The 14677-nt window shown below is 38.8% G+C and overlaps 1 protein-coding gene across 1 annotated transcript in view; it reads right to left on the reverse strand.

Moving 5' to 3' along the window:
* The window catches only part of LOC136254307 (glucose-6-phosphate exchanger SLC37A2-like), a gene marked incomplete in the record, with an annotated part of 323373 nt that overhangs the window by 164073 nt on the left and 144623 nt on the right, over nt 1-14677 (reverse strand).

The following is a 14677-nucleotide window of genomic DNA, read 5'->3' on the forward strand; positions in this document are numbered from 1 at the left end:
ATGGAGGAGTCATAGGACTCATAATTATTATTATGTGAGTCAATGGAGAAAGGTGTACGTGGTGGTGAAGTATTACATTAGCCACAAGAAATCATCCTAGATGCATACATGTAGCTAAATTATATGTGTAGTCCCTTGTACCTGAGTCCGGAGGTACACATTTTGCATACTATAGGCAGATCCAAGGACTGATGATATCAAACACCATGCAAACATACAGTAGTACATTATTTACTGATTGTTATTATTATAGCTACCCACTATTTATACCAGAATTATACCCAGCAATCAACCACCACTAAGTTAGCCCTATATGGAACTAAAAAGAGAACACTAGCTACTGCCGTTCAGTGCACAACTATGCATCCAATCTAATCACATCATTTTGAGGAAGAGTTGGCCTTGCAATTGGCTGCCAAGTAGGGCAGAAATTCATAAATTTCATTTCCTTATTTTAAAAAAAGCAATCTTATAATTATATTGTACATACATACAAAAAGATCATATGATCTGGCTAAGTAGCTATAGCAAGTTTCTTCCGGTCAATTGTGTGGAGCACCTCTCGTCAGACACTAATATTAAAAGTTGATATTTTTGTGAAGACATCAGCTGAGCTGCCTGCCCAGTAGCTAATAATAAATAAATCCCACAATAATGGTATAGGGAGATCAATTTGTAAGTGGATTGGACCCTATGCTATGGTTTGTACAGTGTGTTGAGACTTGTGTACAGTTCTCACAAGACTAAACTGATTGCTAGTCTCGCAAGGCCAGACCACTTTTTTTTAGCCATTGGGTAGGCATGACATGTACAAGCGGTCTGAGACTAATGCACCTATCAATACTAAGCCCCTCCCAGGCATTCATGGGGGAATAACCTACCTTCCCAAAGTACACTGGATGGAGATTTGACCACTCGTCACGCATGGAAAACTTTGTTAGATTATTACTAAGGTGTCCACTCACTACAGTTCCGGGCCAAGAAACTTTTTTGTAAGTACAATATGCATATACTAACTGCATTGTCAAGAGTCTGTCAAATGAAAGATTTGGTGGTAACAGATGGCTAAATGAAGCCGGTCAAAGTAGCCTGTAATTTGATATTTTGTTTAAACTCATGACATTCGGCATAGCCATTCTTCCATGCCAGAGTAGCTAGCTACTGTACATCAATATAGTATACGAAGACAAAGTACAAAAACAAAGGACACACACAAATAAATGACAATACAAGACAACAAAAAGTTAAACAAGTAAATATTATTGTTATTAGCACTTTACAGTGACCAGCACTGAAGGTCTGACTGCAACATGTGCTGCAGTCTTAGGATTACCTAATATACACATACAATGACATTAATCTATTATTAGCCAGAGTAGCTAAGACTTGATTAATGAGACAGTAATCCAATAAAATAAAGATCACTCACAAAGTCAACACGATTGATTTAAACCATCATTAATCAATGAGATAGCTAATACATGCTTAATTAGGTGCCAACACATCACTACCGAGTAAGTGGTGACTGGTCAAACGATCATCAGAAGGTTAAAAAAAGTGGTGGGGTCTATTCTACGGAACGGAACGGAACGGAATGATGGACTAAACTACAGAACGGAATGCTTTCTCAACTGAATTGAAGCTTGCAGCTTACCATTGCAGTAGAAGTTATCGGTGGCACCATAGGCACTTCCAGCAGGTAATCAAATGCACCCCAAGAAAGATAAAACGAATTTGAGGATCGATTGTGGGTTCTTGTTGGTTGTCATTAGTAACGAAGTACTAATGCACCTATCAATGTTAAGCCCCACCCCCCCCAGTACGGGGAGGGTGGGGATTTGATCAAGTGGAAAGTCAAATTCCCCTACCTGGGGGTGAATTATCAGGTCAAATCCCCACATAGTCCCACCCTATGAGGTGGGGATAGGAAGGGGATTTGACAACCAACGTGTTGTAAAAACAGAAGCCACAGTGACAAAGGTACACGAGGTGCTGCAGTTTTATCACATGTTCTCTCGCACTTCACGTATAAAACTACTGTAAATGATCTATGCTACTATAGAGCGCTTGTTCAAATTCCCCACCCCTGGGGGCAAAATTTAAGTTCAAATCCCCTCCTAACGCCCCACATAGCCCGTACTGGGTGGGGTGGGGCTTGACATTGATAGGTGCATAATTGTGGGAATAGCTGACTCAATGTGTTCATCTTCGGATGTAGCTATCAAGTAGGGAACTTAATGCATGACTTGTTTTTACTAGTATGTGAGTTGTTTTTGCTTACTTTGACTTTAGAATGTACATATCTGGCCTTTCTAATCAGCATAAATCAGTATGTAGCTACACTACAAAGGAAACAAGTATGGTGACAAGCTCAGTCTAAGCAGAATCTAAAGGCATTTTGTGCAATGTGTGAGGAGCAAACAATCAGATACCGGCCTTCGTTAAAACCCGGAACGGACTGGACCGGACCGGACCAGAATTTTATTGTTGAGGAGCGCGAGGGGTCCGCCACTCAGGATTATGATCGACGTGATTCGGAATCACCGCGTAATTCCAGTTGATTTCTAGATTCCGAACGTTGAATCCTCTGATTCCTCTGATTCTGCCAGCGATTCCTCGCGATTCCTTTATTCCGTCTAATTCCAAAAGGGATTCCTATAATTCCATATGATTCTAATAATTCCGGCTGATTCCAAGGCTGATTCTGTAATTCCAAGTTGATTCCACGATTCCCTAGAATGGATTCTGTACTATAAGCGAGCCAGAATGGTGACTATCACAGTATCACTTTAGCTACCTTTGCTGAACCTACTGGTGAGTATTGAAGTCATGTTAAGTTCCACCCGGCATGGACTCGAGCCGCTGCGAGCCGCTAGAAATTCGCTGGCAATAGCCTATTTTTATTTATTTATTTTATCATTACTGGGCAGGCAGCTCTATATTTCTGCGTCTGGCAAAAGTGTCAGTGGACACCGTCACAACACTAGCTAACCCTGATGAAAGACCTTAAACTGGATCACATCAGTCTTTCCTGACTGGACGTACACAGAGTGTTGTGTGTGGTGGTTGCACTTCCACGCCCTGTGATGTTTTGAGTGGTGTCCCACAAGGTTCTGTACTAGGGCCTCTGCTATTTTTTACATACATAAATGATATCAATATGCTACTCGTACTACACAGCTATTTGCACAGCCACCAAGATGTAGAGTTTCTTTTACTCAAAAGCATTTTAGATCTCAAGCTGCCCACTGGTGGAATGCAGTTCCTAATGACATGTTAACATCTCCAACTTTTCAGGACGATTTATTTTCTTATTTGTGTAAAATTTGTTGATGATTTTTATGTTTGTAAATTGTTTGCTTAATTGTTTTGTATGTGCTATGTGTGTGTTGTAATTTTTTTGTTCAGTCTTTGTGTGTGTGCAGTTGTAATTTATATGTGTATATGTATGCTATTTTTGTGTTTCCTCCTCAGTCAGGGAAGAACGGCATTGCCGACTGACTTGAGGCTAATTTAAAAATCAAATCAATCAATCAAATCGATCTCTTAAACGAAACCCTATATACTCCAGTTACCACCTTCATGTAGAACGACTTACTGTGGTTCAGTGTGCCAAGTACCTGGGAGTCTCAATTGATTCAAAATTATCTTTTAACCAACATGTGGACAATGTGTGCAAAAAGGAAAACTCTGTATTAAGTTTTGTGAGGAGAAATTTTGCAAACTGCTCCTGTAAGATCAAAGAATCGACCTGTTTCTTATGTCAAGCCCACAATGGAATATGCAGCTGCAGCATGGGCTCCTTACAGCATGCAGACGGTCAAAAAACAAACTTGAGTCTGTGCAAAGATGTGCAGCTCGCTTTGTAATGAATGATTAATATCAAACCAGCAGTGTATCAAACATGTTATCACGTCTTAACTCGAGCACCATTGAAACTCATCTCAAACATTTAAGGCTTCAGATGTTCCATAAAATTATTCATAGCATTGCGGATGTATCACTTCCTGATTATATAGCTCATAGATCATTACAAGGTATACCAGAAGTAGTGAACTTAAATTTATACAGCCAGACACAGCTATTGATTCTTATAAATACAGTTTCTTTCCTGCTTCAATTTGATTGTGGAACACTCTACCTAGTGATATAAATTGTGACAATATAGATACTTTTAAGGAACTTCTGAAACGTATTACATTGTAATTTATTTTTATAGCTTATATTTGTAGCCTCATGATTTTACATCTATATTGTAATATACTCACCCATATGAGTTCTGTAATAATTATAGTAAGAATGTATTGCAACTCATTAACAAGCTAGTTAGCTAAGGGTTAGTATAAGTCTCCGGTTGGGAACACCGGATCCTGGCCCCACTGAGAACTTGTAGGAGCTGTTATTGAAAATTGTTAGATTACAGGATGTTCTGGAATCCGGGAAACCTCGATCCAACAGCCAGCCGACGGAGAATGAATTAGCTAGTATATAGTGGCTGTAGTTAGCTGCTTCTGCGACGGCTCGCACTCACTCGCGAAGATTTAAACCTCACTAGAAACGCACAGGAACACTCACTGTAATACACGTAGGCGTATACACAAAGTGTAAAACCAGGTGCAAAACAAGTGAGAGTTAGCGTCTTTAGCTTATGAGTGTGTTATACTGTGTTAAACGGTAATTTACGATATAATTTTATAACATTTATTTCAAAATATTTCTAATTACAAAGTTGATTCCGCTTCAGATTCCCATAATTCCATGATTCCTTGATTGATTCCAGTGATTCCTGAGGTCTTCGACGTGATTCCGAATCATGGCGGACCCCTCGGAGGAGCGCGTATCCAACTAAAATAAATTTCGGTGCGCTTGCAAGGGATACAGGACGTGGACTCTGTTCTTCATTTGCACTCAGGGCACGATTGTCTACTGATATCCAGAGTGGCTGATGGTGATTTCGAAGCAAATATAGTCGTATACTGGTATATATACAAGTTTGCGAAGCGGAAACGTAGTGTATTACAAGGACTGGATACTTAGTCTGGCGCCGCCCGCCCCTTCGCAAAAAGTAAGGGTCTGGTGAAATACAGATACTAAATCATTTCTAGCGCCCAGATTCGGCGCTAGCCAATTAGTGCATGCCAATGACGTTCATACAGAAATCGCCTTGGCAACACAATGCTTTTGTTCGAATTGAAGTGCAATCATCTGACGTAACAAGCATTACGTGCGCTGTCTAATTGAATTCCTTTTGAAATGATTAGGTATTTGTATTTCTCCAGACCCTTACTTTATGCGAAGGGGCGGGCGGCGCCAGACTACTGGATACTCTCACCGTAGCTAAAAAAAGCTAGCCAAGACTGGTCATAGATAATATAGCTAACTGGACTGATCTGTATTCATACCGTACGCAAGGAACTTTAGACTTAAGAAAATTTTGACTAATCAAACCCGATTCGTCAAATTCTCTCGCGTATAAATTTCCTTGCGTACGGTATGTAGATCAGTCCAGGTATATTATTTGTGATCAGTCTTACAGTAGCTAGCTTGTATCTCGCCACCATTGTTATGCACCTATCAATGTATTGCCCCACCATCCCCCCCTCGGGCGTAAGTGGGGCTTTACAGGGGGAATTGACACGAAACTGCTGCCCCACTATGGGGCATTTGACGATCGTTCAGTAAGCACCCAAATAGTTTTTGTTGTAACTTCCTTCGCTATGTCAAATCCCGAGTAAATCCTGCGTTGCAACTGGGGCCAACGGTGGGGATTTGACACGATAGGTTTGCCCTACTATGGGGCATTTGACATTCGGCTGTGTCAAATCCCCACTATAGCCCCATATATTCCCGAGGGGGGGGGCAGTGGGGCAATACATTGATAGGTGCATTAGCTACGGTGAGAGTATCCAGTCCTTGTAATACGCTACATTTCCGCTTCGCAAACTTGTATAAATACCAGTATACGACTATATTTGCTTCGAAATCACCATCAGCCACTCTGGATATCAGTAGACAATCGTACCCTGAGTGCAAATGAAGAACAGAGTCCACGTCCTGTATCCCTTGCAAGCGCACCGAAATTTATTTTAGTTGGATATGCGCTCCTCAACAATAAAATTCAGGTCCGGTCCGTTCCGGGTTTTAACGAACGCCGATCAGATACCTCGAGGAGGCTACATTGTGTGAACATTAATGATTCATTAACAGAGTAGTGGACTAATGCCAGATATCTCAGCCTGAGTAGTGAGTTGAATCCAGGATGGAGTCTATTTTACAGAATGGAATGCTTTCTGAATCAAAACTTGCAGCTTGGCTAGCCACTATCATCGCTGAAATTGCATTTTATCAGTGGAGCCTCCAGGAAAATTGAATAGGACAATAATAAAATATTAATAGTTGTCTCATGCAGTGATTGTTCTACTACCTGATATATCAAGCATGTTTCTCCAATTCATTTATTGCATGACCAAGGCAAGTTACTACAATACAGTAGCTGATTGGATGTCAGTTGTTTCTGCTGATCTTTACAAGATAAATAGTTTAGAAGACCACTCAATTTCTTCAGTTTCAGAGCATAATATCCACAGAGAAATTAACTAGAAAGTAACTGGTGACAGGAAAAGGCTAGGTGATCATGACTTTATTCAGTCTAATAAACAGAATAATATGTGGTTGATTGAGTGAAGTATCACTTTCAAAATGTTTAGACTACCAGCGATGAGATGCATGGATTCATCGAATTTTTGTTGTGGTTGGAGACACCAAAAGCAAACTGACTATGTTTTATTAATATTCATTCACTTTCTTTATATTTTCTCAATTTTGAGCCTGTATTTCGGATTATGAATGGCAAATGGATAATCGAAGATTATCCATTTGCCATTTCAAATAATTAAATTTTTCTTAGTCAATAGAAATCCTAGAATAAGATGGGAGAGAAAATTTATCTTTGTTTATCTATACTGTACAACTTCAAAGGAAAATGAAGAAAACATACAGACAAATCAATAAAATTAGTACAACTACAATAAGGTGAATTACAAATTTAAATACTTAGAGCCTTTAGATAATTATTGTTCCAAAGTAAAATTGTAGATGGAAAAAACAAAGACTGGTGAGATCTTGGTTATTTAATTACAGTGGATGGAGATTAAAAGGGTGGTAACGTCTTGTTCTTGAATATGTTGCAAAGTGGAGGTACAAATCAAAATGGGATATCAATTTCATTATGAAAAATTTGTATACATAAATAATCTAGTATTACTGTATTCATTTGTTCTCCACTTAAATATGCTACTACAGTGTCGGTACATTGGCAGTCTACCTTGAAATCTCAACTCTAGTGTAGATCCAACACAGAGCAGCCCGCACTGTAACAAATACATGTGATCCCACTGTAATTTCATGGACCAGCTGGACTGGGAATCGCTTGGAAACAGACGAACAAATTTAACCTGTTTTGTTTGAAGTGAAGCATGTGAAATGTTACACCTAGAATTCTTAGGTGGTATGTAATTAATGTGAGTGTTCCATTTCAGGTCTGACTAGATATATTGAAATTACACACACATCTTGGTCCAAATCATGTTTGCCTGGTGGCTATGGGCATGGTTTCACATGCATAGAAGGCTTATAATTAAGATTTGGTTGATTTTGGAGTTTTGGCATTTAGCCTGATTCAAGGCTAGCAGTCAGACACATCCTTGAATTTGTGCAACAGAAAAAATCAGCTCACTATTGAACACGGCATTAGTCCACTGCACTGGCTGTTAATAATTCAATGCAAACACTTCAGTGATGTTTGCAGAATGTAGCCTCTTTGCGGTCTGCCAAAATATTTGTTCCTCACATACTGCACAGAATTCTTCAAGTTTTAATTCAGCTGGCTCTTTCCTGTTACTAGTGTCTTCCTGCTTGCTTTGTACACTGATTTATGACTTGAAAAGCTGGCCCAGACTGTTTTTTAAAGTCAAAATGAGCAAAACAGTGACACATCCGTAGATGAAGCATGGATGAACATCACTAATACAGCTCAATCCACAATTAATACTTCGTTACTAATGACAACCAACAAGAACCCACAATCGATCCTTTAATTCTTTTTATCTTATGTTTAATCACCCACTGGAGGTGCCACTGATAACTTGTAAGGGCAGTTTCAGCAATGCTAAGTTGCAAGCTTCAATTTGAGAAAGCGTTCCGTTCCGTGGTTTAGTCCATCATTCCGTTCCGTTCCGTTCCGTAGAATAGACCCCACCAAAAAAAGTCGCCATGCATGCTTCACGGAGTCACATGCAGTGGCGATTCTAGACCTGACCAACAGGGGGGGCCAAGTAGGGAACAGCATAACTATTGTTGTTTGGCAATAATATAAAGTAGAATTTCAGGGGGGTCTGGGGGTGCAACCCCCAGAAGCTGCAGGATTTTTGCAATTTAAAGGCTTGAAAACAGCCTAAAATTTATTCTAAAAACATGAAAAATGCTAAAAATAACAATGCCAATCTATACTGCAACTTTTCCCCAAGATTTTTTAGAAGTTATTTTTTAATGGCCCCCCCTTAGAATCGCCTATGGTCACATGCCTATACTTTCAGGATATTCCAGATTCCATTTTGGGTTTCCAAGTGTTCGATTAGTTTTGGATCCCGTTGGTGTGTCAGATCCCTCGTCTTGGATCCCGAGTGAGTAGCTAGCTTTACAGATTTTTATGTACGCCAGTGTTCTCGTTAGCTACGCATGTTTTTATAGTACTGGGTTTCGCTGGGTTGCATGAAAAGCGGGCGCGTCCTTGGGCACGTCCCTGACAAAAATGGCCAATTAATCAGTCTCCTCGACACGCCTTGTAGCATTCATAGACTATATAAAATTATAATGAGCCTTATCCGCAATTACGTCACAACGCGAAAATAACGCAAAAATGGCGAAAAGTGTGGGGGCCAAGTGGGATCATAGATATTAGAGCCTACGGAAACTTCTCTAATATCTATGGTGGGATACTTTGTATGGTTGTATGGAAGGGATAACGTTTCGAGATGTTCCACGTGAAGAAAGCATGAGAAAACTCTGGTGAGGCTTATTAACTATCTTACTATGTAGGGGCACGCATTTTCGTACTTCTCGAGTAGTCCTACGGTCTGCTTTTGGCTTCTTCCCAATGGCTCTCTGTACAAGAGGCCCCCACACTTTTCGCCATTTTTGCGTTGTGACGTAATTGCGGATAAGGCTCATAGGCGACTTACGCTATAGCTATCTCTTACATAGTTTTGTAATAGTTGTTAAGTAGCTATTACTTAATGCTAGTGGTCGTCCACAACTCCTTTAAAATCTCGTACAGCCTCTTTGAAATCTGATGTCTTTAAGGTGGCGCCGAATCGATTAAGGGCAGTCGTACAAAATTAATAACCGATAATAATGAGAAACACGTACATACTGAAAACTACACCATACTACTACTTATTACCTAACTATATACTTATTACTAGCTACGTACTTAACTTAACCAATGTCAAAGTCAGGAAATTCGTCCTCAGCAGTAAGCGAATACTGGCGGAGAATCATTTTCGCATTGTACCTCCACATGCAAAGTCACAGACAGTTGCTGGAGAAGTTGGCGCCTAGCAAACTTTCGAGGTAAACCGTTTCCGAACAGTTGTTCTGTCAGCTATGGATCCTAAAATTGATAGGGCATATGGTGACCAAACACCGAAGGTCTCACATAGCTACAAGAGGGATAAAATCTCCATTATCTTCACAATGTCTTGGTATTGAGTGTCCTTAGCTATCTCACCAACAGCAGCGGCCACCCCAGCCTGAGAAGAAGCAGAAGATATGACAGCAGACTGAGTGGTACTCCTGACGGAGAGATCAAAATAGGCAGGATGACCAAGATGAAAGTCAGGGTGGTATATGTCGCCAGGACGAGATTGGTCAGATGAAATGCCTTGCTCCCTAAGAACACCAGGGTGATCTTGGAGCAAGGCATGGTGTACAATAGACACAAAATTAATTGGACAGTAAAACATTAAATGCTCCACCTCTCTCTGCAACATTATTGGTGAACTTTGCTACACTGTTTCCTTCAAATGTCAAGATTGATTGAATAATTGACAAAGCTCCACCATATTCAGATGTGTTGTTTGTAAACTTTACTGTAACATTCTCATCTAGTGTAATTATCACCACAGTATACTGCTCCACCATATTGGGTAACTTCATTGTTGGAATAAGTTACTTTAGAACATCCAGCAAATAGAGTAGTGGAATAGGCAGTAATGTAGAGTGCTCCTCCACTTTCAGTAGCTTTGTTATCTTTGAATGTTATTATACACAGCTTCCTTCTAATAACATAGTGGCTTGAGCCCACAAAAATATAACTCCACAATGTGTGGCACTGTTGTGTATAAATTGAAGTTTCTTTAACAAATGTATAAGAACTTTGACTGACTATAGTTGCACTAGTTATTGCTCTGTTATTGATAAAAGTTACCATTGTAGTTGCATAGAATAAGACACTACTCTGTGCATGTGCTACAATAAATAGCTCCTCCCCTATAACTGGCTTTATAATATGTTACATTTGAGATTACCATCAAATGTAATATTAGAAGTTAATACGCAATTAACAGCTCCTCCATACCTATTAGTTGTATTACTATGTGATCTGGCATGAAGACTTACAAAATACAGCTCCTCCATAATAACTAGCTTCCTAAATGTTACACTTGAGTTACCATCAAATGTGATACAAGATGAAGACTCACAAAATACAGCACCTCCCGAATTGGCTTTATTGTTATCAAATGTTATACTGGACTTATCAGTGTATATGATACCACCAAACCATGCACTCTTGTCCTTGAATGTCACTATTGAGTTTGCCTCAAATATGATTCTAGAATAAACCTGATAAATAGCTCCACCATTATCTGTAACAGGGTTATTAATAAAATTTACATCAGACTCGTCATAAAATATGACAGTGGAATTATTGGTATAAATTCCTCCACCAGACGTTGCTATGTTACCCTTGAACAACACACTACCTCTAATGTGAAGATTAGTATGTGAAATGTAAATTGGTACTCCTGTGTTGTTGACAAACACACTATCTTGTAAGTAAACATGACCAGGGATCTTGCTACCTGAACCATCAATGTAAACTACACTTTGTATGGCTCTATTGAAACTGAATTTGCAAATTTGGACTACTATTTTGTGTTTACCATGGCTATTGCTATCTGATAAATAATGTATAGCTGCTCCATGTCCACTATAAATTGTGTGTAAAATTACAATTGTTGATATACACATTTCCAGACACTTCTGAAAGTAAAACACTTCTTCCTTTGGTAACAAAATGAGCATCTTTCTAAAGAAACATTCGATGAGTTGTAGAATTTAATTCCTGGATAATTGTTAGAGCCACATCCCTTCGATGCAGGGATCACTCCGCCATCCAAATACTATATCTATGCAAAGCATAAAACTTTAGCGCTTGGCGCGCGCAGCGCGCCAAGAGCTAAAGTTTTATGCTTTGCATAGATATAGTATTTGGAAGTTGGAATTAATGAATTCCAATTTGCAAAGTTTATATTTTTAAGTGCTTCCAGCTTTTAATGCGATGGTTACGGTGGTTGCTGTGGCTTATAGGCGATAATTGAAGCCATTGTATACAGACCTTACTGTAAGATTTTCTAGGTTTTCTGTGTGGGTATTGTTTAAAGGAAGCATGCTAAATGCATTATCTACATTACACAGCTACAAGATACAGGCTTTGAGCTGCAGCACTAGCTCCTGCTAAACGTCGAACTATCCTAATAGAACAGTCAGTACAATTATTCTTAAAAATGAAGTCATTGTGATTAATGATTTGGCTATAGCTATAACCACAAAATAATATGTTTGGAAGCATGATCATGAAGGCTTGCAATTGCAAGATGTGAAGACAGAGACTAGTCATCTAATCAGCGCTACATTGCTTGCAGTAGCCCAACACTTGCAGCTTCCTGTCAGGATAACTATGCAATTTAAGCGAGGTGGTTTTCAGTGTACATGTAGGACTGTTCAATTTATTGGACCATGTCTTCTCACTGACCAAAGATATATACTGCTGCTCCTGTGTCAAGTTCCATCACTAGGTGATTGCCATTCAGTTATTAAACAGGCACTTTGTAGCTTTCAGGAACTGTTGATGAGACTGAATGTACGTGGATTATGTCGGCAGTGGAATCTTCATCTGAAGGCTCAGTGTTCAGCTGTCGGAGGTCATCATTGTTAATGTGATCCACTCCATCCATTGCATTTGCCAGACTTTGTTTCTGAGGACTCTTTCTTATGACTGTTGTGACTCTGCTGTGTCCTCCTCTTTCCAAGAGCTTTGCTTCTGCCAGCTTTAGCAATGTAGTCTGTGCGAAAGCGCTTGCAATTGTTGCAAACCAACTAAACTACTCCTCGCCATTTGTTACATTTTAAGTTAACGAACAAGATGTATGAATAGATAGTTAACACAGAGCCATAACATGTACAAATTCTAAATATTATATTACAAGCACACAAACAGAATATATTGTAAATCAGTTACACACACTTACATCAATAGAAGATTACATCATATGCAATTGGGTCATTCCATGTCAAATCAACAAGGAATTTAGGGTCACCTCTCGGATTTTGACGAAACTTGGTGTGTTTGTAGTACCTATGGTGCTTATCACTCATGCAAATTTTTAGCTCCATACATTCCATAGTTTCTGATTTATGACCACAAATATTTTGAATATTTCATGAAAATTTGGTCCATCTCTAGTTACAAAATCAACTGCAACTTTGTACTGTGTAAATATTTTTAAACACACTTTTCAGTGATGGAAGACTGTTGATTGACCTTTCCAGTGATCCCTAAATTATGGGATATCTGCTTAATTATGGTTCAAAAGTACTTCATTGAAAACTTGAATCCTTTATATTTTGAAAAATGCTGTTTGAAATTTTTCGAATTCTTTTGTGAATAATGATTGGATCATAGTCTATGTTTGATAAAATTTTTGTGGTGGGACCACAATGGGCTCAAGAGATATAATTAATTATCTTGTGGTATGCGGTGGAATTTGCAGTCTATTATTGCTGTATTGGAGTGTACACCTCCAATATCCACTCACAACAAGGCCATGCCAAGTTTGTCTTACAGAGTGAAGGTGTCTAGGTATATTGCAACCTGTATTAGTGACCACCTGTATTGAAAGGCCATCTATGTGCTGCAGTTAAGTTATACTTCTTTAATGTATAGCACCAAAGCATCAACCCTTTCTAGCAAATCCAAAAATTATCCTTATTAGACAGGTTGACTATAAACGAGATTATCATGCGTCCATAAACACATTAATGTTGTACCATCTCTTCAGTTATACCTTATTTATTAAGTAAAATCTTGCAGTAGTGCACTCACATACATATCCCCACTCTACACTATTCAAGTTATGTACATGGCTGCATAGGTACAATAGACCTCCTCAAAAAGGATACCTGGGCACCTTAATAGCCTCATGATCTTACTTTATAATTGTACGTACATTTTGGGCCCAAGACAAGTCTGTGGTTTCTCAAAAATGAACACTTCATCAATGGTCCAGGGAATAGAATAGTTACACTGTACATAGTAGATGCATTACTTGTACCAAGAGTTTTAATATTATTAACACTTGCTTGCACTTCAATGTGTGATTTATAGTACTGTAATTACTAAAATGGTTTTTCAAAGTATTTTGGGTTGACGCTTTGAAGATCAGTACAGGCAAATGTTAAGTATGTGGTCAGCATGTCCTGTGTGAGTATGTGCATGAGTTTATGACTTGATCTTCAAAGTGGTCATGAATGTAAAGTTATGTAGTAATTAATTTCACATATTGAGGTACAATTAATGCATGTATGGTAAAACCCCTCAACATAATAAAGTGCTCATATTACAGAAGCCACAAAAGTGTCTTGGTCTAAATGTATGTGCACCACTAGAGTGGGAGTACAGTGTATAAACAGGTGTCCTGGTTATCAAGATATCCAGGTATCCCTTCTGAGGAGTTCTGTTGTATGTATCTATGTAGCCACATACGCAACTTAAATATGGCTAAGTCCACTACAGTGGTATTCAACTTAATAAAGAAGGTATTTGTGAAGAGATAGTACATTTACATGATGTTCATGGACACATGGTGGTCAGATCTGTAATTTATGTCAACCTGTCTAATAAGGACCATTTTTGGATTTGCTAGAAAGGGTTGATGCTTTGGTGCTATACATTAATGAAGTATAACTTAACTGCAGCACATAGATGGCCTTTCAATACAGGTGGTCACTAATACAGATTGCAATGCACCTAGACACCTTCACTCTGTAAGACAAACTTGGCATGGCCTTGTTGCGAGTGGTTATTGGAGGTGTACACTCCAATACAGCAATAATAGACGGCATATTCCACCGCATACCACAACATAATTCATTATATCTCTTGAGCCCATTGTGGTCCCACCACAAAAATTTTATCAAACATAGACTATGACCCAATCATTATTCACAAAAGAATTCGAAAAATTTCAAACAGCATTTTTCAAAATATAAAAGATTAAAGATTTCAATGAAGTACTTTTGAACCATAATTAAGTAGATATCCCATAATTTAGGGATC

The sequence above is a fragment of the Dysidea avara genome, chromosome 1 (assembly GCF_963678975.1).
Source record: "Dysidea avara chromosome 1, odDysAvar1.4, whole genome shotgun sequence".
Taxonomy (NCBI): domain Eukaryota; kingdom Metazoa; phylum Porifera; class Demospongiae; order Dictyoceratida; family Dysideidae; genus Dysidea; species Dysidea avara.